The sequence below is a fragment of the Pelodiscus sinensis genome, chromosome 3 (assembly GCF_052426305.1).
Source record: "Pelodiscus sinensis isolate ZL-2025 chromosome 3, ASM5242630v1, whole genome shotgun sequence".
Taxonomy (NCBI): Eukaryota; Metazoa; Chordata; order Testudines; family Trionychidae; genus Pelodiscus; species Pelodiscus sinensis.
In genome coordinates this window covers 174,509,961-174,533,379 of record NC_143054.1, presented here as the reverse complement: position 1 = coordinate 174,533,379, position 23,419 = coordinate 174,509,961, and the positions used below count along the sequence as shown (strand labels likewise).

The window sequence follows — 23,419 nt, the reverse complement described above, 5'->3', positions numbered from 1 at the left end:
AAATAGCCCCTCTGTCTAGACATACCTTCAGTGTCATGTTGTCCCCTCCAGCACTCTTCATAGCTCATAGGGCTAAGTCTAGTCCTTTATTTCCAATTGCACCTCATTTCATATGGTGAGTGGGTCATTCTGTGACCTTTGGGGTATTGTAAAGTATCAGAGCTTGCTTTGCTCCTGCCTCTTCTAGGTCCACAAAGTCACTGTGAGACCCTGGGATAGCAACCACTGATCCAGTGTACTCACGGACTTGTTCCCACCACCGTTTCACTAGGTACAGTTGTCCCTTCATTGTCCAGAGGGAGGGAGAGACAGAAGAAGAGCTACCTTCCTGCTTCTATTCCCTACCTTTTCCCTTTCTTTTTGCTCCAATCTCAGCTTCCTTCTTCTGAGGCTTTTATACAGCCCCAGCCTAATTAGGTGGCAGCAATCTCTGCTTCCCCAATTAAGGCCAGATTATATCTAGCCAGCTCTTATTCATTCCTGTCAATGGGAGCTTGTGTGACAGAGGGCTAAATCAGCAATCCTTTGCCCAGCATCCTGACACAGGCATAATTTCCATATTTGAAAGCATCCTTATTGGCCTTAGTGAGTTTAGCCTTCCTTCATGTCTTATGATATTCATGAATCTGATTGGTTTGGGCAAGTAGGAATTGCTGCTCTAATTTACCATCTAGTTGGCCCAGGAATAAAACAATGGCTTAGTGACACCTTTGTATGACTAATCTTCCTGAGTTACTCAACTGTAGCCAAAGATCAAGGCCAAAGATTTTTAGGTTGATGGTGTCCCTTTAATTAGTTTATGATTAATTGCTTTATCTCTTCTATTTGATGACTGTATGCTAAAAGTCACCACTTTTCTATTTGATAAATGGACAAGCAGAAGATTATTACCCTCCAAAACTTTTTGCTAAGTTGTAATGTGTATGAGACAAGGCATCATCAACTTCTGTTTTTGGAAAGGTTACTGAGTTTATTAGATATTTGTTTTAGAATCTCTATTCTACAATAGTTGTGACATTAAAACAACAAGAAAATAAAACAGTCTGATGGATGAAATTTGCAAAACTATATTGTGAACTAATAAAACTAACAACACAAAAACACGTGTGTAAGTCATTTGATTTTTCCATAGTTTTTCTGTACATGGGATCTCAGTGCACTTTATAGACAATCAAAGGCCTTTAATATGTTTGAGTAATAGTCCGAAAGGGCTATCTAAGCCAAATAAGACAGCTATCTGACTTTCAAGAGTAATGCTAAATGATCCCTGATTGTAGTAAGTAAGATAGCAAAATTATTACATAGATATTTTAACTTATGTTATGATGAGGACTTTAATATTCACTCTAACAGCCAAAGGAAAAAAATAGAGTGATAGCCTCACAGTATTTTATGGCTGTGTCAGCACTGAAGTCCATCATTGGAACCTGTGCCTCCTGAAGATGAGATGATGCTGTGTTCCTGGGAACTTCCTGAAAGGCGGACATGCTTGCCTCAGCGTCTTTTTATGCTGCAAGATGCTTATAGAACATGAATCACTAGAGCATTTATATGAAACATGCTCCTAGTTTCCATTTTTACAAACCTGATGTCACTACAGTGCAGTTAGAGAATGTGAATTAATACCAGACGAGATGAAACGTAATCAAAACAGGAGTAGAGAATTTTATAGATTTTTGTAAAGTGTTTTTTTTGTAGACCCCACACTTTTTGCTCCCAACATAACTCCTAGAAGCATCAGGCTGTTGTTAGATATACTGGATGCTAATTATCTTGCTGTGGCTACAGAGAATAAATACTATATCTGCTCTCATTCCCCTTCTTTTCTTCCCTGTCCCTCATTGCTAAATATTTTGTATGTATAAATACCTGCATACAAACTTCTAAAACTGACTGCTCTCTGGTGTTACTGGATATTTGCTGTTTGTGCTGTGTGATTGGTCAACAAAGTCATATGGTAGTGTTTTTGCTCCCTCACTGGGGGTATGTCTACACTACCACCCTAGTTTGAACTAGGGTGGTAATGTAGGCAACCGGAGTTGCAAATGAAGCCCGGGATTTGAATTCCCCGGGCTTCATTTGCATATTGCCGGGCGTCACCATTTTTAAATGTCCGCTAGTGTGGACTCTGTGCCCCGCGGCTACACGCGGCACGGACTAGGTAGTTCAGATTAGGCTTCCTATTCCGAACTACCGTTACTACCTCGTGGCTGCTCAGCCCTGGTACAGCTTATTTCCCTCTCTGCACAGCAGCCCAGATGCACTTATGGGTGTATTTGGGAGTCAAATGCATCAGCTACTCCCCTTCATGCCCAGTCTTACATTCACTTAAGCAAGCAAGGCCAAGGCTATGTGTAGACTTGCAGGCTTCTTTTGGAAGGAGTTTTTTTTGGAAGAGATCTTCTGAAAAAAAAACTTCTTCTGAAAGAAAGTGTCTACACAGCAAAAGCGCATCAAAAAAGTGATCTGCTTTTTCAAAAGATAGTGTCCACAGTGAATGATGCTATCTTGCGGTTAAGCTGTGATTGCTGTGGATGAGATGGCCACCAGGGCATCTGTGCTTTTTCCTCTTTCCTCTTCTTGTGAAAGAACTCCCTCTTCCCCATCCACACGCCTTTTTCTGAAAGAGCTCTTTCAGAAAAAGGCTTCTTCCTCACAGAAAGAGGTTTGCCAATGTTGGAAAAAACTTCCGTTCTTTCGATTTTTTTTGAAAGAATACAATTGCAGTGTGTATGTAAGTGAAGTTCTTTTGGAAAAATGACGGGTTTTCCAAAAAAACTTTGCAGTGTAGACATACCCTAAGGCTGTGTCTAGACTGGCCAATTTTTCCGGAAAATTAGCCGCTTTTCTGGAAAAACTTGCCAGCAGTCTACACTGGCCGCTTGAATTTCCGCAAAAGCACTGACTTCCTACTGTAAGAAATCAGTGCTTCTTGTGGAAATACTATGCTGCTCCCATTCGGGAAAAAGTCCTTTTGTGCAAAACTTTTGCGCAAAAGGGCCAGTGTAGACAGCTCGGATTTGTTTTCCGCAAAAAATCCCCGATCGTGAAAATGGTGATCGGGGCTTTTTTGCAGAAGAGCGCATCTAGATTGGCACGGATGCTTTCCCACAAAAAGTGCTTTTGCGGAAAAGCGTCCGTGCCAATCTAGACGCTCTTTTCCGCAAATGCTTTTAACGGAAAACTTTTCCATTAAAAGCATTTCTGGAAAATCATGTCAGTCTAGACGTAGCCCAAGTGTTCTACTCATGACTAATTTCCATTCCAGGCTGCATTCCAGATTAGAATCCCAGGAATAAAAGGGGGGTCCCTTCATGAGTGTATACTGTGGGCCTTGATCTGGTCCCCAGTAAATAGATATTTGCATGAACATGCAAATCTTTCTCACAAACAAAAGTGCTCACAGAAAATGCCTTAGTAGTTGGAACTATTTTCTAATTGATTTGTAGGGTTGTATAGAGTAAATGTATGTAAATATTTCTTTGCAACTTTCTCTGGCCATATATTCTATGTCTGGATACCTATATGATCTTCATCAATTTAGATTCAAGCATAGGGTTTCCAGGTGTCTGGTATTGGAAAGTCTGGTATTTTCGCCTCCTGTCGGGTAAAAAAATTCAGAAAATACCAGACACCTAAAATGCCTGGTACTTTCTGATTTTTTTCCTGGCCAGGAGGTGAAAATCCTGGGTGCTTACCAGGTTCTGCAGGGGAGTTGTCCAGTCCAATGCAGGGAGGCAAGATGGCGGGTGGCCACCGGCAGCCTGTTAGGTACAAAAAGCCGCAAAAGATCTCCCCCTTTTTTTTTCTCAACAGAATTTTTTTCCTGTTTTTTTGGGGGGGGGGGAGCGTGTTCGGTATTTTTTGTTAAACAATCTGGCAACCCTATCCAAACATATACTCTTAACATTGCATCTTTGAACTCACTAAAACAAAAATAAACAGAAATAATCTGTTTTTCACTTTTCAGTATTTCAGAAATTCTCTCTTCTGTCTTGATCATGGATATCTGATTCTACTGATATTTTTTGAAGGAATACATGTCTCTGCTCCCTCTGGCGTTCCAAAAATGTTAAAGTGACCCTGAAATCTTGCTCAATGGAAAATGTCTTATTCCCAACAAACTTCAGTGTTACAATGAATCTTCACAAATGCTCTACTCCTTCATCTCCTCTTAAGAAGATTTTGTCCTGTAATTTGTAAGGAGATTTTCTTGATTTTTTTTCTGAATACATTTCTTTTCCCCGTTCACTTGTCACAATATATTTCTGAGGGAGCTTCAACTTTCCCTGGCACACAGAACAACTTGCCTTTCAAGGACAGGTAACTGACTGAATCAGTTGGTATTTCTGTCACATTTTGCACGCCAGGTGTTTCAGCTAGCCCTCTCACAAAGCTGAGTTCTGAATTGCCCTTCTTAATCATTTCTGGAATCTTAAGTATTCTGTTATTTGCAGCCTATACTTTCCATGTGATCCATCCTATTTTCCATTTTTCTGTAATCAGATCACATAACACCTACCTGCTGTTTCTTTCCCTTGATCATCTATCATTTTCCTTCAAAGTTTATCTACCTGGAGAGTAGTCTCCTAGTAACTGTGGTGTAATGGTAGTGTTAAACATATAATCAAACCCTCTCTGTTTTCTTATGCATACCTCTATACAGTAATAGTTGTGTTCTACAAAGGGGGTGAAGGACATATATTAAATAAATTAAATTTAATCAAAACCTCTCCTTTGCAGGAAAAAGTGCAGGTTTGATGAATCAGGATCTTTCAACTAAAAATTGCATTGCTGAAAGATTCCTAACGAGTTGTTGTTAAGCTCCAGTTCTACTGGACTAAAATGGAGAAGAGGAGCAGCACACTGTTTCCACTATTCTATTTCATACTTGCAGTAATGGCTGCAACCAGGATCCCCATTCTGGGTGAAGCAAAGAGTTTTCCTTGTAACAGTTTAATGCAGAGCAAAGCCCTTATTATATTTGGTCCAGAACCAGCTGATTGCCTGACTGCAAATTAGGATAGATTTACTCATTCCAAACCCATCGGTACTAAATGGAAATCTTTTTTAGCTATTCTGGTGCACAATTGCTCTCCACTGCCAGCTCACTTTCTGCCTAGTGGTTCTTAAAGTTCCAGTATTTTTTCTAATATTTTGACAGTTTTTTCTGCTATATCTTAACCTCATTATTTCTTGTTCTGTCCTCATTGACTAATGAGAGTTATTGGTACCTGTCCTCTTTATAACATTCTTTTACATATTTTAGTCCTTGCTGTATGTCTCCTTTCAGTCATCTTTCCTCTTGACTGACATGGCTTTCTCCCTAAATCTTTTATTATAATTCTAATTTTTCATCTTTTTAGCAAACACTGAGCTCTTGAATTTCCCATTTTTAAAAATATGTGCCCATGAATACTGTTTGGAGACTGTTTTCTACAAGGTTAGGAGAACAAAGCATTTGTGCATTGATTTTATATTGCAAAACCCTACTACAGGGTAAACACCTAGACAATTTTAAAAACAATTAATGAAGCAAAAACTTGGCAGATAATGGCAAAGTTGCAGAATATTCATTTTTCTTATGCCTATTCTTTCCCAAAGAACTAGATCTTGCTTCGAGTCCCAGTATGGATGACTTCTGCCCTTATGTAAAATATTCATTAGCCAAAAGTCATAGGATTGTATAAGCAATAGATAATTAAATGCAACAGAGTTCTTCTGAAAGTTGACATTTTTTCCCACACAATAATCTGAAGCTGAACATTGTTGGCTTTAGAAAGTTAGTGGGAACTGATGAGGGGATCACATGGGATCTTTATTCATTTATATAATGCATATAGCATTGGTGGGACTTATGGACCTGGAACCTAGCCAAATTGAGGATACTACCTACATACTCTGAGGAGACTGATGAAGGGAGATGATGAGTGGAGGGTGGGAGGAACGACATAGTATTGGATCCTCTGATCTTGTCTCCGCTCTACCTTCAGACCACACATACCTTTACCATTCTTTTTTTTATTGTTAATGTGTGACAGACATAGCTCTGGATAGTGATAGAAATGTAGCCGTGTTAGTCTGGGGTAGTTGAAGCAAAATGCAGGACAATGTAGCACTTTAAAGACTAACAAGATGGTTTATTAGATGATGAGCTTTCGTGGGCCAGACCCACTTCCTCAGATCAAATAGTGGAAGAAAGTAGTCACAACCATATATACGAAAGGATACAATTTAAAAAAAATGAACAAATATGAAAAGGACAAATCACATTGCAGAACAGAAGGGGGATGCGGGGGGGGTGGGAAGGGGGAGGAAGGAAGGTAAGTGTCTGTGAATTGCTGATATTAAAGGTAGGGAGAGTGGGATGTTTGTGAGTTAATGGTATTACAGGTGATAATTGGGGAAACTGTCTTGGTAATGGGTGAGAAAGTTCAAAGACTTGTTAAGTCCTTGTTGGTAAGTGTCGAATTTTAACATGAATGACAGTTCAGAGGATTCCCTTTCAAGTGCAGATGTAAAAGGTCTTTGTAGCAGAATGCAGGTGGCTAAGTCATTTAGAGAGTGTCCTTTCTGGTTAAAGTGGCAAGAAACTGTTTTCTCTTTGTGATCTTGTCTGATATCTGTTTTGTGGGCATTAATCCTTTGGCGAAGTGTCTGAGATGTTTGTCCAATGTACATAGCAGACGGACACTTTCGGCACATGATAGCGTAGATTATATTTCTGGATGCGCAGGAATATGTGTTCTTGATCTTATAACTCACTTGGTTAGGTCCAATAATGGTATCAGCAGAATGAATATGTGGACAAAGCTGGCAACGGGGTTTGTTGCAAGGGAAGGTACCAGGGTTGGTATTAGTGTGGTATGTCCTGTGGTGGTTGGTAAGAATCATCTTGAGGTTAGGTGGTTGTCTATAGGAGACTATGGGTCTGTCTCCCAGAGCCTCTTTGAGTATGGTATCCTGTTCCAATATAGGCTGTAGTTTATTGATAATGTGTTGGACAGGTTTAAGTTGGGGGTTGTAGGTGATGACAAGTGGTGTTCTATTGTTGGTTTTCTTGGGTCTGTCTTGAAGTAGATGGTTTCTAGGTATTCGTCTGGCTCTTTCAATTTGCTTTTTTGTTTCTCTGGGTGGGTAGTTGAGATTTATAAATGCTTGGTAGAGATCCTGAAGCTTCTGGTCTCTGTCAGTGGGGTTAGAGCAGATGCGGTTGTATCGAAGGGCTTGGCTATAGACGATGGATCTGGATGATCATTTTCTTACAAAGCATCTGATCCATGCTCATAGAAGCCCCATTGTCTGAATATGGATTACCAGACTGTACACAAAATTGTTGCACAAGCAAAAACATGCTTTTCTGAGTTTTTTTAATGCAGAAGTTACTAGGCATTTTTAGTGTTGTACAATGTGTTTAATCACAGAGATTATCAGGTTAAGATTCCTCTTGAAACACTTGTCACACTTGACACAAAAAGAATAATTGCATAGGGCTTAACTGGTACAAGAAGAAGTATCATAACTAATTAATGCCATCTTACAAAACTAATGATTGTTTATTACAGGTCTTCATTAGTAGTAACATTAGCTCACTTGATGGCATGTGCTGTATTTTTATTTCTAATCACTTCACTTTGATTTTTTTTTAAATTAAAAACAGCTTTATCATCTTATCACAGTCACAGCTTTATGTTCATAACCAAACAATCTGAAATTATGACTAGGCTGCTATGGTTCATTTTGTGTCTCTTTCATTTTATGACTGATAAAGGCTGACCATTGCTGTTATATTTCAGAAATGTTTCCCTTGGGACCTTTTTGTGGTGGACCATAAAAATAAAATGCCTTTTTTTTCTTAATAATCACTGGGCAGGATGGATCCTTTTAACATCCCACTTTGCGAATGTGGAAATCTAAATGTCACATCTTGGAGGCACAAATCAGCAATTATATAATTTAATCATCCAAAAAAATTTGGAAATCAGTGAAGGCACCCATATTTGAAAAGGAAATTTTAGCCCCCTTTGTTAATAACAACAGGTTGGTTTTTGTTTTGTTTCTATTGCTGTAGTATTGTATACAGGCAGTCCCCGGGTTAAGTACAAGATAGGGACTGTAGGTTTGTTCTTAAGTTGAATCTGTATGTAAGTCGGAACTGGCGTCCAGATTCAGCCGCTGCTGAAACTGACCGCCAGTTCTGACTTACATACAGATTCAACTTAAGAACCCCAAGCGTCCCCAAGTCAGCTGCTGCTGAAACTGATCAGCGGCTGATTCCAGGAAGCCTGGGGCAGAGCAACTCTGCTTCGGGCTTCCTGTAGTCAGCGCTGGTCAGTTTCAGCAGTGGCTGACTTGGGGAGGCCTGGGGCAGAGCTGCTGGGGTGCTGCTGGATTGCTCCAGTAGCACCACTCCTCGGCGCTACTGGACCAGCCCAGCAGCACCCCAGCTGCTCTGCCCCAGGCGTCCTGATTCAGCCGCTGCTGAAACTGACCAGCAGCAGCTGAATCAGGACGCCTGGGGCAGAGCAGCTGGGGTGCTGCCGGGTTGGTCCAGTAGTGCCCAGAGCGGCGCTGCAGGACTAACCAGCAGCGCCCCAGCTGCTCTGCCCCAGGGTCCACAACAAAAGCCTGGTCTGCTGGGGGGGGGGGGCACACTAGCTGCGCCCCCCCCCCCAGCAGACCAGGGACACGGGGAGCAAAGCCGCAGCAGCAGCGGGGTGCCGCGCCTCTGAGGCTTTGCTCTGGCAAAGCCTCAGAGGCGCGGGACCCCGCCGCGGCTGCTGCTTCGCTCCCGGTGTCCCTGGTCTGCTGGAGACGGTCTCCAGCAGACCAGGGGCACCAAGAGCAGCTTTTCTCGCCCCGGAGTTTGAGGTGGCGGATCGCTGCCTGCGAGCTCCGGGGCGAGAAAGCTCCGTTCGTAAGTGCGGATCGAACGTAAGTCGGATCCGCGTAAGTCGAGGACTGCCTGTAATGAACAGATTATCAAAGTAAATTTATTATAGAATAATAATAGCAAGGTTGCTATATCATAATAAATCAAATATAAATTACAGCTAAAGGCTTTTTTCTTTTTCTAAACAGTCAAATACAACCCAAAACTTTCAAATACTACTTTTATTGAAGGCATCTCATGCTCACTGGAGGTGAATTTCTGTAGATATAATAATAGACATTCCTGCATTCCTGGACAACTGATATTTTTCAGTCTCTATTGGTGCAATCTCATAAAAGTCAATGACAACATTCTAATTGAATGGCAAAACTTCATTGGGGCTCAGATTTCATCCTTGAATGTACAACGGTAAACACTTTACCTGTTAGTTTTATCAGATATTTATACAGAATGACAAGGAGCTAAAAGCAGGAACTGAGAGACAGAGAAAGGAACTAAGGAACATGAGGACATGTTTTGCTGCATAACATTTGACTGCTGCAGCAGTCTCTTACATGGACTTACACATTGAAAGCACAATTTAAACATCTCCATGGAGTTATATTTATTTTAAATACTTAAGTTACAGCATTTTCAGTCATGTGAACCTGATACATGGTCCTACACTGTTTTTTTTTCAGTATGTAAAATGTTACTTAAATATTTTGTAATGCAGAATTCAAATGATAACAATTCCAATGATCATACCAAAATGTACACAAGCAAGCAATCAAGATAATTAAAACACTCTTACCATATAGCACATATAATTGATATAAAAGGGAATTTTTTTAAACATAGTTACTGCTATAACTTGCTCAGATCCAAGATCCATCTAGCCCCATAGCCAGTCTTTGACATTGTCCACACCGGATTTTAACAAAGGTTATTTCACAGTAACCTTTTAACAGTTAGAGATTTCAACTACAGAAGTCTCAGATTTAATGTCATTTCCAAAATTTTGTTATCAGTAATTATTCTAATTCGGGCTATTTTTGATGCCAATTTAAATGATGTCCAAGCCCTTTTTGAATCATGCTAAGGTTTTGGCCTTAGCAATGTACATATCACTGAGTTGCACAGCCCAATGAAGAATTGGGTAAAAAGTATTTTTTTATTTGTTGAATTTACCAATTTGAAATATTTTTTAAAATTACAAACTTATGTACATTTATCTTGTACAGTAATGATAAATATAGCAGTTAAAATAAATTATGTAAAATGCTAGATAGTGACATAACACAAAACAGTCCCATTTAAGAATAGTTAATACATTTTTAATACAACAAAACAAAGACACAAAACGAGCCAATGGCCTAAATCTGTGCCAGCTGAAGTTAGTCAAGTTTTGCTGTTGACTGCAAGGGGAATGAGACTAAATAGAAATGCCCTAGATAAAAATGGGCCTGACTTTGAGAAGAGTTCAACACTCATAATTCCAAAAGAAGTCAGTGGGAATTGTGAGTAATCATCAGAAATCAGGCCAAATGCATTTGCCTAAATCAGGTGTGAGCAAGATAATCCCTTCAGGCCAGATCCGTCCTGAAAAGTGGTTTGATTTGGCCTATGGATACCCTGCCACTCCCTGCCCTGAAGCCAGTCAGGGCCTGAGGTTGGGGGAGTGAATGAAGTCCCTCGCCCCCCCCTTGCCAGGGACATCTTAGAATGAACCACCAGCTGAGCAATCTAAACACCATGTGCCCCTTGCAGGGTGGAGGCAGGAAGCAAAAAACTGCACACACTCCCCTACCCTCAGGCCCTGACTGACCTGGGGGTGGGGGAAACGTGCAAAGTCTCCCCACCACCACCAGGGGTGCAAGTGCCTGGAGGGAACCACCAGTTGAACAGTCTAAGTGATGTGTGCTCCTTGCAGGGCAGAGGTAGAAAGAGAGAGACTTCGTGCACTCCCCTGTCACCAGGCCCCAATTGACCAGGGGGAAGGAGGTGTGTGCAAAGTCTCCCCCCACTGCCAGGGGTGTGGGCGCCTAGAGGGAACTGCCAGCTGTTCAGATTGCCCCAAGCCAATCAGGGTCTCTGGCGCGGGGGGAGGGGGATCATGGAAGTGTCCTGGCCCCACCCTTACACCTGAAGCCCTGCCCCTTCTAGGGCATCCCAAGGCCACTTAAAAAACTTGTGAAGTGGGCCCCCCTCTAAAATTATTGCCCACCCTGGGCTAAATTAAAGACGGGATGTAAAATGGAAGTAGAAATCAAAATAACACAATATTAAAATGAAAATGGATTTGGGGAGGGGGGAATTCTGTAAAGGTTAGGGAAAATTAAGTTGACATACTCTAACTAGGCCGATCTATCCCCTGTGTAAACCTCTAGGAAGGAAAAGTGTTGTAAAAGGGTATGTGCAGTTTCAGGGCTTGTGTTCACTGCAGAGTTAAGTGAAGTGTTACCAATAACTTAACCCCCCCCCCCCCCCAGGAAAAACCTTTAACTTCAATGTGGTGGTGCATGTAAGCTGGTCAGTCTATCTGGGGGGTATATGTTATACCTTGACAGACGCCCCTCTCCCCTGCCCATGCCCTTTAAATAACCACTGGCATGCCACACTGTGCATTCTATGAGGCTCTGAAGGCTGGGAGGGAGGAGGCGCGCAGTGCTCTGGGCAATGCTGAGGACTGGCTGCCCCTGGCCCTGACGCAGTTGACTGAGATTCCACCCCTTGCAGAAGCACGCAGCCACCCTTTCCCCCACCCCATGGATGCTGTTGGTGCCCTTTCACCTCAAATTAGCACAACCCATCTGCTGCCAACACAATCACTCTGTGCTACTAATATAATTGCTTTATGCAGCTTGAGTCTTATTTTGCAGAGTGGCTGCTCTCACTTGAGGTAGGATAACTCCAGAGGGTTTAAGTTGAATGCACATGACTCAGGTTTACTCTGCAGTGAAGACATGGCCTGAGGGGAGAGGTAGCCTTTGTGAGGAGGATTTGAGGCTCAGTTTGTACGCGTCTACTAAATTGTCTTCCTCTGAGTTTTACACACTGTAGAGCACCATGTTGGGGCTCAAGATTTACTTGCATATGTCTAGATTTACTAACTGAAATAATCTCTTAAAAGTAAATGGAAGAAAAATTAGTTTTAGGGGAATTTTTTTTATTAGCTAACACAGTACCAAAAACATAATTCTCAATTAGTCAGCTCAGCTGAGCTTAATTATTCTGGATGTCAAAATTTAGCTTAAGTCCTTCTCATAAAACTGCTCATTTGACAGAGCAATGGCTGTAATTTTAACTGTGAGGAGCAGAGGCTCTGTGCATTGACACACAAAGAAGCACAGTTTGAGTTAAAAGCCTCCTTTGGCAAATGCTGTGATGACTGCTGCGTGTAGGGCTTTTCAGCAGCATGCTTTTTTCAGTTTAAATTGTTATTGAGTAATATTTTACACAACAGCCATAAGTAGTAGTATTGTAGAACGTGTGCTGTAAATAAGATAGAGTCCCATTTGCACTCACATTTGGTGGTCCACATTCATGTGAGTAGTGCTGAAAATAGGCATCCTCACATAAGTAAGGATTTTGCAGTTGGCCTGATTAATAGACCATTGTAGTCAGGAAAAAATAATAATGGTACATTGCTTTTCATCAGTTGATTGCAAAGGAGTTTATTATTATCATTTCTTTTTACAGATGGGGAAAACTGAGTATAGAGATTTGCCCAAATTCACCTTGTAGGCCAGTGGCTGAACTGACACTAGAGTACAGGTCTTCACTGTGTCAGTCAGCACCCAATCCATAGGACCATACTGCTTCTCTCATTGACTTTGCTGATAAGATCTAATGGTACCGATTCAGAGTACAAGCCTTAGTCTACACTAGGGAGTTATTTCAAAATATTGTTATTTTGAAATAGCAAGCGGATCAGCGGGCAAACGGATCAACCACACTACCAAGCCCATTATTTTGAAGAAAGGGGCTAGTTATTTCAAAATAATACCTGCTTTTCTCAGGGAATAATGCTAATTTTGAAAGTTATTTTAAAATAGTGGTAGTGTGGATGCTCCACTGCTGCTGTTTTAAAATAACTACTCTCCAGAGTCATTCAAAGTAATTGCTCCCCAGTGCTTCCTGAGTTGAGGTAGCATGACTACATTAAGGGAGCCTGCCTCAGACTAATTTGGAGGCTTCCCTGTAGTGTGGATACGGTATTTCAAAATAGTTACTTGGAGAGTTATTATTTCAAAATAACTTAATTTCAAAATAATTTCCTAGTGTAGACATTCCCCAAGTGAGCTTCTGCAGGCCATGATGTATGCTGTCAAATATATGACCTCTGTAGCAAAACAAATAGACTCCACTGAACATATGAATTGGAGCTTCCATGTTGTATTTTCTTCTTAGTACAGTCCTGAGAAACACCAGGTTAAATTCAGCTCTTCATTGCATCAGGGCCGTCCTGAGCCATTTGCGCACTCCGGGCTCCAGGAGCACAGTGCCGCCCTCAGGCGCACGGCGCATGCATGGCCCCACCCTGGTGCACCTGGTGCACGGAGCATGTGTGGTGCCACCCCCGCCCAGCCCGGCAGCCCCGCGCGGCGCCCCCTACAATGGGGCTTCCCAGATGGTAGCCCGGTTGGCCTGTACCTTGGACCGGCTCTGACTTGGACCAACACAACCCTCTTTTCTTTGGGTGTTTGTAAACATATGAAACTAGATTGTCATCGGTTATCTGACTGTGTGACTGGGGAGACAGTGCCTGGAACATCACCTTCAAGTGCACCCTCAGAAAAGCCAGGGAAAACTGTAACCCCGTACTTGGAGAAACACAACACACTGTTCCCTCCAAGTGCTCATTAGCAAAGCAATTAACACATAGTAGATGAGGAGAAAGTGAAAGTACGACTGACTGCCCCTATCCTCCATTCTAGATTCTGTTGGCTGCATTATGTGGTGCAGACTGCACATCCCAGCACAGCAACTAGTTTGTGGAGAAGTATAGCCCCTCCAAATTTCCCTCAAGGTAGTAGTGTGCCACACTGACCTCTGAGAGGGGTACTTCCATAGTACATTGAAGTTCTGTGGGGCCCAAATCCCTTTTCTAGTTTTGTTTTCAGAGGGGTGATCAATAGATTTTTTTTTCTTTTTTTTTAATATTATTAGAAATGTATGGCAGAAACTCTTCTGATTGGAAGTAGATGGGGTCAAATTCTGTCCTGGGTTAGTGCGCCATGACTTTGGCTCAATAGCAGAACTTAATCTATATTATTTCATTAAAAATGTGACATTGTTTCCTCCATAAATTCTCATCACATTAGAAAAATAAATGGGTGATTGCAGTTTACATTATAATGTTCAACAGCACTGTATGTGTCAGCCATGATGCATATGTATTTTGGCAAAAATTGCTTTTTGTTTAGAATATATTTCTTACAATCAATATAATTATTTGGGAATAAACTTAATAAAAAGGAAGAGAATTGGACTTCCCCCATGTCCATAAAAACTTGACCTACTGGAAAGAGAGCTAGCAATTATTTTAATGTCAGTCATTTTATATTTTGTTCCACAAAACTATATGTGTTATTTTATTTCACCAGATAGTTCAATAATGTCACCTTTTGCCACCAACATTGTGCTTAAATCTTTCCACCTAGATTTTGATTCAAGTTTATTTATTTATTAAAAACTTTGTGCCATTATGCAATCTGTCATCAAACAAGTAAGTGGATAAAGGAATGATTCTGTTCAAAGAATGTGTTGTGCACTCCAATTTACACGGAAAGAGCTAGCTCTTTTTGTGTCTAAAATAACCGCATCCTTGCTTTGAAATTGACAAGCTTGAATTGTCAATTGAATTTCCTTGATGAAACTGACCTCCAGGAATCGCTTCCTTTTCAGCTGTGAGAATAAAAACTTTCTCTAGTTTCAAAGATTCTGTCTTCTCCTTTTTCTAAGCTCTTTATTGCTTTAGAAGACTGAGACCCTAGACCAGTTATTTTTATACCATTTTATCATTTTACTTTTTATTGTACTCTGATTTTCTCAGATTGGCTTGGGAACTCAAACCATCCCAGCTCACTTACTGTATGAATCATTTTTTGTTTTTTTTGTATCTCATGATCTCAATCTACTCTGTTCCTAATCATGTCCTTTGGGAATGATGAATATGGCTGTGTAGTTGCCTTCAAATAATATTATTCAATTATATATTTTACAAAATTTATTGTTTCTTGGGTCCAGCATTAAAGAGTCTTGACTAAATGCCCTTTACCCTTCACAAAATTAAATGTGGGAAGAAAGGAAGGAAGAAAGAAAGAATTTTTTTCTATCTTTGCTTTCACTAAGCACTTGTGGAGGGGGTTTCATTCCATTTATGAGGATAATAGCCCTTTAGCTTATGCTATTTATTCACTTTTTTGTGTGTGCTGTAGTAGCCAATGTAAATACATAGGGGTAGTCATGAAAAGAGCATCTGTCAATCATTCTATCATTATCATATAAAAAAATGCTGAGAGAAGTATTCAAAATGCAGGTGCACAGTATTCAGTGCTTAGGAGTTAGAGTAGCATTTGCATTATCCACTTTCGCTCCCAATCTTCTGCAAGTGCACTGTAACTTATTCTCAGTGGAATGATTTGACTGAAAACCAATTAGAAAAATCATAAATATTCTGCACTCCTGCACGGAAACACAAAACACTACAAAATATCTAATAATCAGACACTTCTCTGTGATTGTGCATCACTGCACCGAGTACCTAGATGCATGTAGAAGGCAATTTTCCAATTTCACTGTCTTTATGCAATTGCAGCAGACATTTCATACTCTAGTCCCTCTAACTAATTAGAAATATTTTAGCAGCCATATTAGTAGTGCAAGTCTGGTGGCTGGAAAATATTATCTCAACCCATTGATTGGTAAGAAGTTCTGAACATTCACAACTTCCAATGAAGCAAAAGTATCTCAGAGTCAAGAGTTACAGGACAAATTCTGACTTCAAGGGTACATCTACATAGCAGCATTATTTCAGAATAACTGATGTTATTTTGAAATAACAAAATGTGTGTCTACACAGCAAGCCATTATTTTGAAATAATGTCGAGATGGAGGACTTCTTACTCCAACTCCTGTAATTCTCATTTTATGAGGAACAAGGGAAGTCAAAGGAAGACTGTTCTTTCTTCGACTTCCTGCTGTCTAGACAGTGGCAAAAGCAATTGATGTAGCTGAAGTTCTGTATCTTAATTCAACTTTTTCCCTGCTGTGTAGATGTACCCTTCCTTAGTAAGGGTCTTTGTATTCTCTTAACATCTTGTAACCCAGCTTGCCCTAAGGCTGACTTACCCTGGATATGTACTGATGGACTGAGGGAAAAGGGAGAATCAACCCTTTCTTAGTGGTGGAGACTTCAGCAAAAGTCATGCAAGTCAGCTAAGAATACATTAAGTTCTGGTCTATACATAAAATTTAAGTTGAGACTACATTACTCAGTGATAGAAAAAAATCACACTGCTGAGAGACATAGATAAACCAGTCAGAGCTCGAGTGTGCATGCCTCTAGGTTGTCAGAAGAATTCTTCCATTAACCTAGCTACTATCTCTTGAGGAGGTGGATTTACTAGAGCCATGGCTTCCGTAGCTGTAGCAAATGTCCATGCTACAATGGCACAGCTAGTGTAAGCATAGCATTAGACAGCCACAGGCACAGAGCCTGATGGCACAAGGGTTACGTTGCTGAAGTGAACTGCACATTGTGGATGCAGCTAGGACCAAGATTTGGTGCTGAATACAAAATGTGTTCTGATACAATTCTGCTTCTCCATTTTTCTCACTGGAATTGTTCCTTAGACTTACTTTGGAATGTAAGTATGTATGGGCTGTCAAGCAATTTAAAAATTAATCATGATTAATTGCACAATTAAAAATCTAATCACAATTAATTGTGCAATTAATTACAATGTTAGTAATATAATAAAATTTCTTTAAATATTTTGGATTTTTTTTACATTTTCAGATGCATTGTTTTCAATTACAGTTCAGAATAAAAATGTACAATGCTTGCTTTATATTTGATAACAAGTATTTCAATTGTAAATAAAGCAAAATAAATAGCATTTTTCAGTTCACCTAACATAAGTACTTTAATACATTCTCTTCATCATGAAAGTTGAACTAATAAATGTAGAATTAACTACAAAATACCTCTACATTCAAAAATAAAACAATGTAAAATAATGAAAGTCCCCTCAGTCCTATTTCTTGTTCAGTCAATTGCTCAGACAAAAATGTTTGTTTACATTTGCAGGAGATAATGCTGCCCGTCTCTGAAAATAAGAAGAGGAAGCGTTATCTCCTTTAAATGTAAACAGACTTGTTTTTTGTAGTGATTGGCTGAACAAGAGTAGGACTGAATAGACTCGTGGGATCCAAATTTTTACATTGTTTTGTTTTTTAATGTAGTTATGTCACAAAAATGTCTACATTTGTAAATTTCACTTTCAGAACAAAGAGACTCCATGAAAGTATTTTTATAAGGTGAACTGAAAAATACTATTTCTTTTATTTATCACATATGAAAATGTAGAAAACATCCAAAATATTTAGTACATTTCAATTGGTATTCATTTTAACAGTGCAATATAAACTGAGATTAATCACAATTAATTTTTGTAGTTAATTGTGTGATTTAACTATAGTTAATTGACAGTCATTATATATAATATGAACTTCGTCTTCATTGAATAGAAGCCCTGATGATTAAAGTCCTGCATTTATATTCAGCATGAGCACTAAAGGAAATTTGCCAGTGAGCCTGAAGTGTAACCTGGGTCTCAATTCAGCAAAAATAACTTTATGCATATGTTTAGATTTTCTTTTAGAAGGATTATAGGTAACTGTCTCTTTTGGTGGCTTAATCAGTCCTGTGTCGAGTGTCTAAAAAGTATCCCAGCCACTGACAAAATCAGTTGTGGGCTTTATATTATATTCACTTTTCTTGCAAAACTAGACCAAGATCACCAAACTCATTTCATATAGCAGTGGTCACCAACCACTAGGTTGGGTTCTCCTGGTAGATCTTAGAGTCTCTGACAGGTAATCCTGACTGCTTTGGCCAAGAGCCTATCAAGTGCTGGCTCTTCAGCTGCCCCTCCCCCGACTGCTGTGCAGCTCCTACCCTTTGCCTTGGAGCTGTCCCCTCAGGAGCCTCCTGCTTGCTGTGCAGGGTGGGAGAGGAAGAAGAGGGGTGCTCATGTCAATGTGCCCCACTCTGACCCTGTATCCTATCTCCTCAGAGCAGAGAGGGGGAACAATAGGACTTGGGAGGGAGTTTGCTGGCTGCTTTTGGAAGTGGTGCAGGGCCAGGGCAAGGGTGAGCCTGCCTTAGCCCCACTGCACCACCACCCAGGAGCCACCTGAGGTAAGCAGTGTGCAGCGGGAGCCCACATCCTGAACCCTCTCCTGTACCCCAAACCTCTGCCCTAGTCCCGAGCACCTTGCATACAAACTCTCTCCCAGAACCTGCACCTACAACTACTGCCTCTGGCACCACAACTGCCTGCCCCAAGCTCAACTCAGAGCCCCTCTCACATTTCATATCCCTTAATCCAAGACCAGAGCCTGCACTTCAACCCTTTGCCCCAGCCTGGTGAAAGGGATGGAGAATGGGGAAGGGATTATGTAGTGAGCAGGGGAGGGGCCTTGGAGAATGGGTGCAAAAGAGGCAGGTCAAGAGTATTTGGGTTTGAGGTAGATCGTGAATTGCACTTCAATTGAAAAAGTGATCTTGTGCTTAAAAAGGTTGGAGACTACTGTCGTATAGTCATTGAGCAAACATCGTTTTTTACTAGCTTTCTCTCATTATTGACCCGTGCTTCATTTGAACCAGCAACCAAGATGAAAACTTTTGGATTCCACTCCTATTCCATGACTGACTCCAGAGCCTTCTAGTCCCCATTTATTACAGATGTTGGCAATCAATTTCTTTATCCGTTATTTTTTTGTCTATTACAACAGACTTTTTAAAATGCTGTTAGCAAACTTTCAAAGCTTTAACTTAATCTCTGAACATAAATTTTGACAGAAGCCTTGTTCATTTTTTTATTTTTAAATCCAGTTTTATAGAGAAGGAGAGCTGGCTTCTGCTCCAGATTTTCTATGTGATCATGATCAAATAATGTAATCTCTCAGCACCCTAATTCACTATTTCTAAAGAGTGCCTCCAAGAGGTGTTATGAGGATGATTTCATTAATTTGTATATTTACTTTTTTATATTTAGGCTATGTGGGAGTTTCAGGTCAATACTAATTAAAGGACTTATCCTTTCAAACCATGAGGGACTGAGTTGTGGATGTACTGTTTCTGGTTTGTAGTCTCTTCCAGTCATTGCTATAATGCTTTTTTGTTGCACTCTTCAGAAAGAGAGAGAACTATCCTAAGTGAGGAACTGAAACACAATGCAATCTTTGCTGAGAATAGGTTTGGAAAGATGCTAATTACCCACACTCAGCAAGACAGGTTTTTTAGAGAGTTAACGTGAAAGTGGGAAATTTGCTAGATTTCTCTTGCTCATAAGGAAAATATGGTAAAATATGGTGAAATAAACTCTATGGACTCCACACGCTTATATAATAGGGCCATAATCCTTGAAATTACCTGAGAATCTGTTTTGTACTTACACTGAACTTCTGCCATTTTTCTTTTAGATGTGAAAAATAAGCTAATTTTTTTTCCATATGAGAATGAAGTTGTGGTGAAATTTGTCAACAAAGTCATCTGTACCACATAAGACACATAACCCAATTCTGGTAGAAGTGTGCGTGCTCAAGAAAGAAATCTTCAAGTCAATGTGGATAGTTGCCTGAAAACATCCAATGACTATTTCAGTAGAAGTCAAAAAACAACAAAACAAAAACAGAATGCTGGAACTCCTTAGGAAAAGGATCAATAATAAGGCAGACAATTCCATATCACTTCTATATAAATTAATGGTACACCCACATTAGCAATAGAACTTATCCTATTGATTTCAGTGGGCTTTGAATCAAAGAATGTTCCTGATAACATTGACCCATTATTCCAGATAAGCATAATTGTTTTAGGAATACATGTGGTCACCGCATCTCAAAAAAGATATATTGGAATTGGAAAAGGTTCAGAAAAGGGCAACATTGATTAGGGCTATGGAACCTCATCTATATGAGAAGAGATTAATAAGGCTGGGACTTAACATATGACTAAAGGAGGATAATGAGAGAGGTCTATAAAGTCATGACTGGTTTGGAGAAAGTAAATAGGAAAGTGTTGTTTACTCCTCCTTAAAACACAAGAACTAGGTATCGCCAAATGAAACTAACAGAAAGTATGTTTAAAAGATATACCAGTAAGTATTTCTTCACACAATGCCCAATCAACCTTTGACAGAGGATGTTGTGCACACCAAGACTTATAACAGGGTTCAAAAAAGGACTAGATAAGTTAATGGAGGATAGGCCCATTAGTGGCAATTTGCCAGGATGGACAGGACTGGAGTTCCTAGATATCCTTTGCCAGGAGCTGTGAATGGGTGGACAGGGGGCCTCTTGATGATTATCAGTTCTAGTCATTACCTCTGAAGGACCTGACATTAGCCACCATTAGAAGACAGGATATTGGGCTAGATGAACCTGGTCTGAACAAATATGTCACTTTTTATGTTCTTATTTTCAGAACTTATTTTCTGAATAAAAGGGCATATTGGCTCTAGAGTGACCATGGCTACATCTACACTGGCACGTTCTCACCCAAAAACTCTTTTGTGGAAGAGTTCTTCTGCAAAAACTCTTCCAGAAAAGAGAGTCTACACTGGCATGTGCTTTTGCGCAAGAGATGTGCTTTTGCGCAAGAGCGTCCATGCCAGTGTAGACGCTCTCTTGTGCAAGAAAGCTCTGATGGCCATTTTAACCATAGGGTTTTCTTGCGCAAGAAATTCATGTTGCCTGTCTACACTGGCCTCTTGCTCAAGAAGAGTTGTGCAAAAGGGCTTATTCCTGAGCGGGAGCATCAGAGTACTGGTGTAAAAAGCCCTGATTTCATACATTAGAACGTCAGTTTACTTGCGCAAGAGCACACAGCCAGTGTAGACAGGCAGCAAGTTTTTGCGCAAGTGCAGCTGCTTTTGCGCAAGATCGTGCCAGTGTAGACACAGCCCATGTGTTCATCTAATCCCAGATCTTGCAAAGAATTTGGAGGCATTGGTATCTAATCTAAAGCTCACTGAAATCAATAGCAAGTTTCCTATTGATTTTAATGGGCTTTGAATCAACCCTTACTTTTATTTTTTAAAGTTTCTCCAGTTCTAAGCATAAGAAATTTGTTTTCAGTTGAGTTCACATTTTGATGGATGGTTCAGGTCAGTTTTTATGCTTTTCAAACCTCCTCATTCTTCTTGAATCTTAACTATAAATCAGGCTTTTCTTGTCAGCATCTTCCAAAAATATCTGGCATTGATGTGATGAAGCATCATTGAGAATTAGGAACCTAAAGGAGTATGTGCAGTGTGATATCCTGATATTTCAAATGCCTAACAATATAAAGGTTCGGCCATGATGCATTCTGAAGCTCCACATTTGTTTCTGTATTTTCAAATTCTTAATAGCACTGTGTGGAACCATCATCTAAGGTTTGCCAAGAGCTTTGTACAGATTATGTCCTACAATGTTCCTTCTTTTTAAGTTGTTTATACTGCTGTCACTTGATCTCCGATAGCAATATTTTTGAGCATAAAAAACAATTTGGTGGTTTTGGTGTTTTAAAAGTTTACCTCATTTCTTTTTACCCTTGAGATTTTTGTGACATTTTGGTTGGAGACTGGAGTGGTCATTTGTCATACTACTATTTTATGAAGAATTTATTCTATTCCCAAGCAGTTTATATATGCATTTTGCAAGCAAAATTCACTGAATGTAACAATTGACTTTACTTGGACAAGCTGTGAAAGAAAGAGAGAAATCAGAAAGAAGGAAGATGCTTTCCTTTTCAAATATAAAAGATTGGTTTCCAGAGTCTCTTGGTAGGGAAAAGCAATTTTGTCCTTTGCCAACTCTCATTACATGCAAGTTATGAGATGCAATGATATGGGGTGCTGTTTTGTAATTTCATGTTTTAGCGACTGCCTTCAGTTGTTTGGGTATTTTTAAAACTTGAGTAAAACTCAAGAGTATTCTGTTACATGAATTTTAGCTATGAGAAGTAAAGCTTATTACAGATCAATGAGTGTTCAGAACAGGATAATTCTGCATTTAAACACTTACATGGTATTTTTTATTAGTTGAAGAATATTAAACCCATGGTACAGACACACCTTAAACAAAGGACTTATATCACCTATAATAATAATAATTTATTTATGAATTCTACCTTTCTCGTTATTATTTTAATTCTTGCTCTATCTAGGCATCCCAACTGGTATCAGGATAACATTGTGTAAGGCTCTGTACACAGGGACTCCCTCAGCTCATGGGGTCCAAGGAAAGGATGCAGCTAGTTCCTCATTCTCTGTGCAATACTCATGAACAAATAAAAAAGCATAACATTTGGCATAGAAAATACTGTTTATATATTATATTGACTCTAGAGCTGCTAGGAAATTCTATGATTTTGAAATTTTTTCAGTGCTTGACCAGAACAAAAGATTGCCCTTTAAAAATACAAAATATACAAAATACAAAATGCCCTTTAAAAATACAAAATACAATATTTAGGGTCAGTCAAAATGTTTCAGTACCTCCAAAGCATTTCCTTTCAATTTTGATAACTTAATTAATTTGATAACTTACGTAATAAGAAAAGCTAAAAAGGAGTTTGAAGAACAGCTAGCCAAAACCTCCAAAGGTAATAACAAAATGTTTTTTAAGTACATCAGAAGCAGAAAGCCTGCTAAGCAACCAGTGGGGGCCCTGAATGATCGAGATACAAAAGGAGCACTTAAAGAGGATAAAGTCATTGCAGAGAAACTAAATGAATTCTTTGCTTCAGTCTTCATGGCTGAAGATGTTAGGGGGATTCCCAAACCTGACCCGTCCTTTGTAGGTGACAAATCTGAGGACTTGTCTCACATTGAAGTGTCATTAGAGGAGGTTTTGGAATTAATTGATAAACTTAACAGTAACAAGTCACCAGGACCAGATGGCATTCACCCAAGAATTCTGAAAGAACTCAAATGTGAAATTGCAGAATTATTACCTATGGTTTGTAACTTATCATTTAAATCAGCTTCTGTACCCACTGACTGGAAGATAGCTAATGTAACACCAATATTTAAAAAGGGCTCTAGAGGTGATCCTGGCAATTAGGGTATGTCTACACTACCCCACTAGTTCGAACTAGCGGGGTAATGAAGGCACACCGCAATTGCAAATGAAGCCCGGGATTTGAATTTCCCGGTCTTCATTTGCATAAGCGGGGCGCCGCCATTTTTAAATCCCCGCTCGTTTGAACCCCGTGCCACGCGGCTGCACGCGGCACGAACTAGGTAGTTCGAACTAGGCTTCCTAGTT

The 23,419-nt window shown here is 39.9% G+C and overlaps 1 protein-coding gene across 13 annotated transcripts in view; it reads left to right on the top strand.

Annotated features, from left to right (window-relative positions):
- The window catches only part of NRXN1 (neurexin 1), a 1,118,405-nt gene that overhangs the window by 886,301 nt on the left and 208,685 nt on the right, over positions 1-23,419 (top strand). The window lies entirely within an intron of this gene.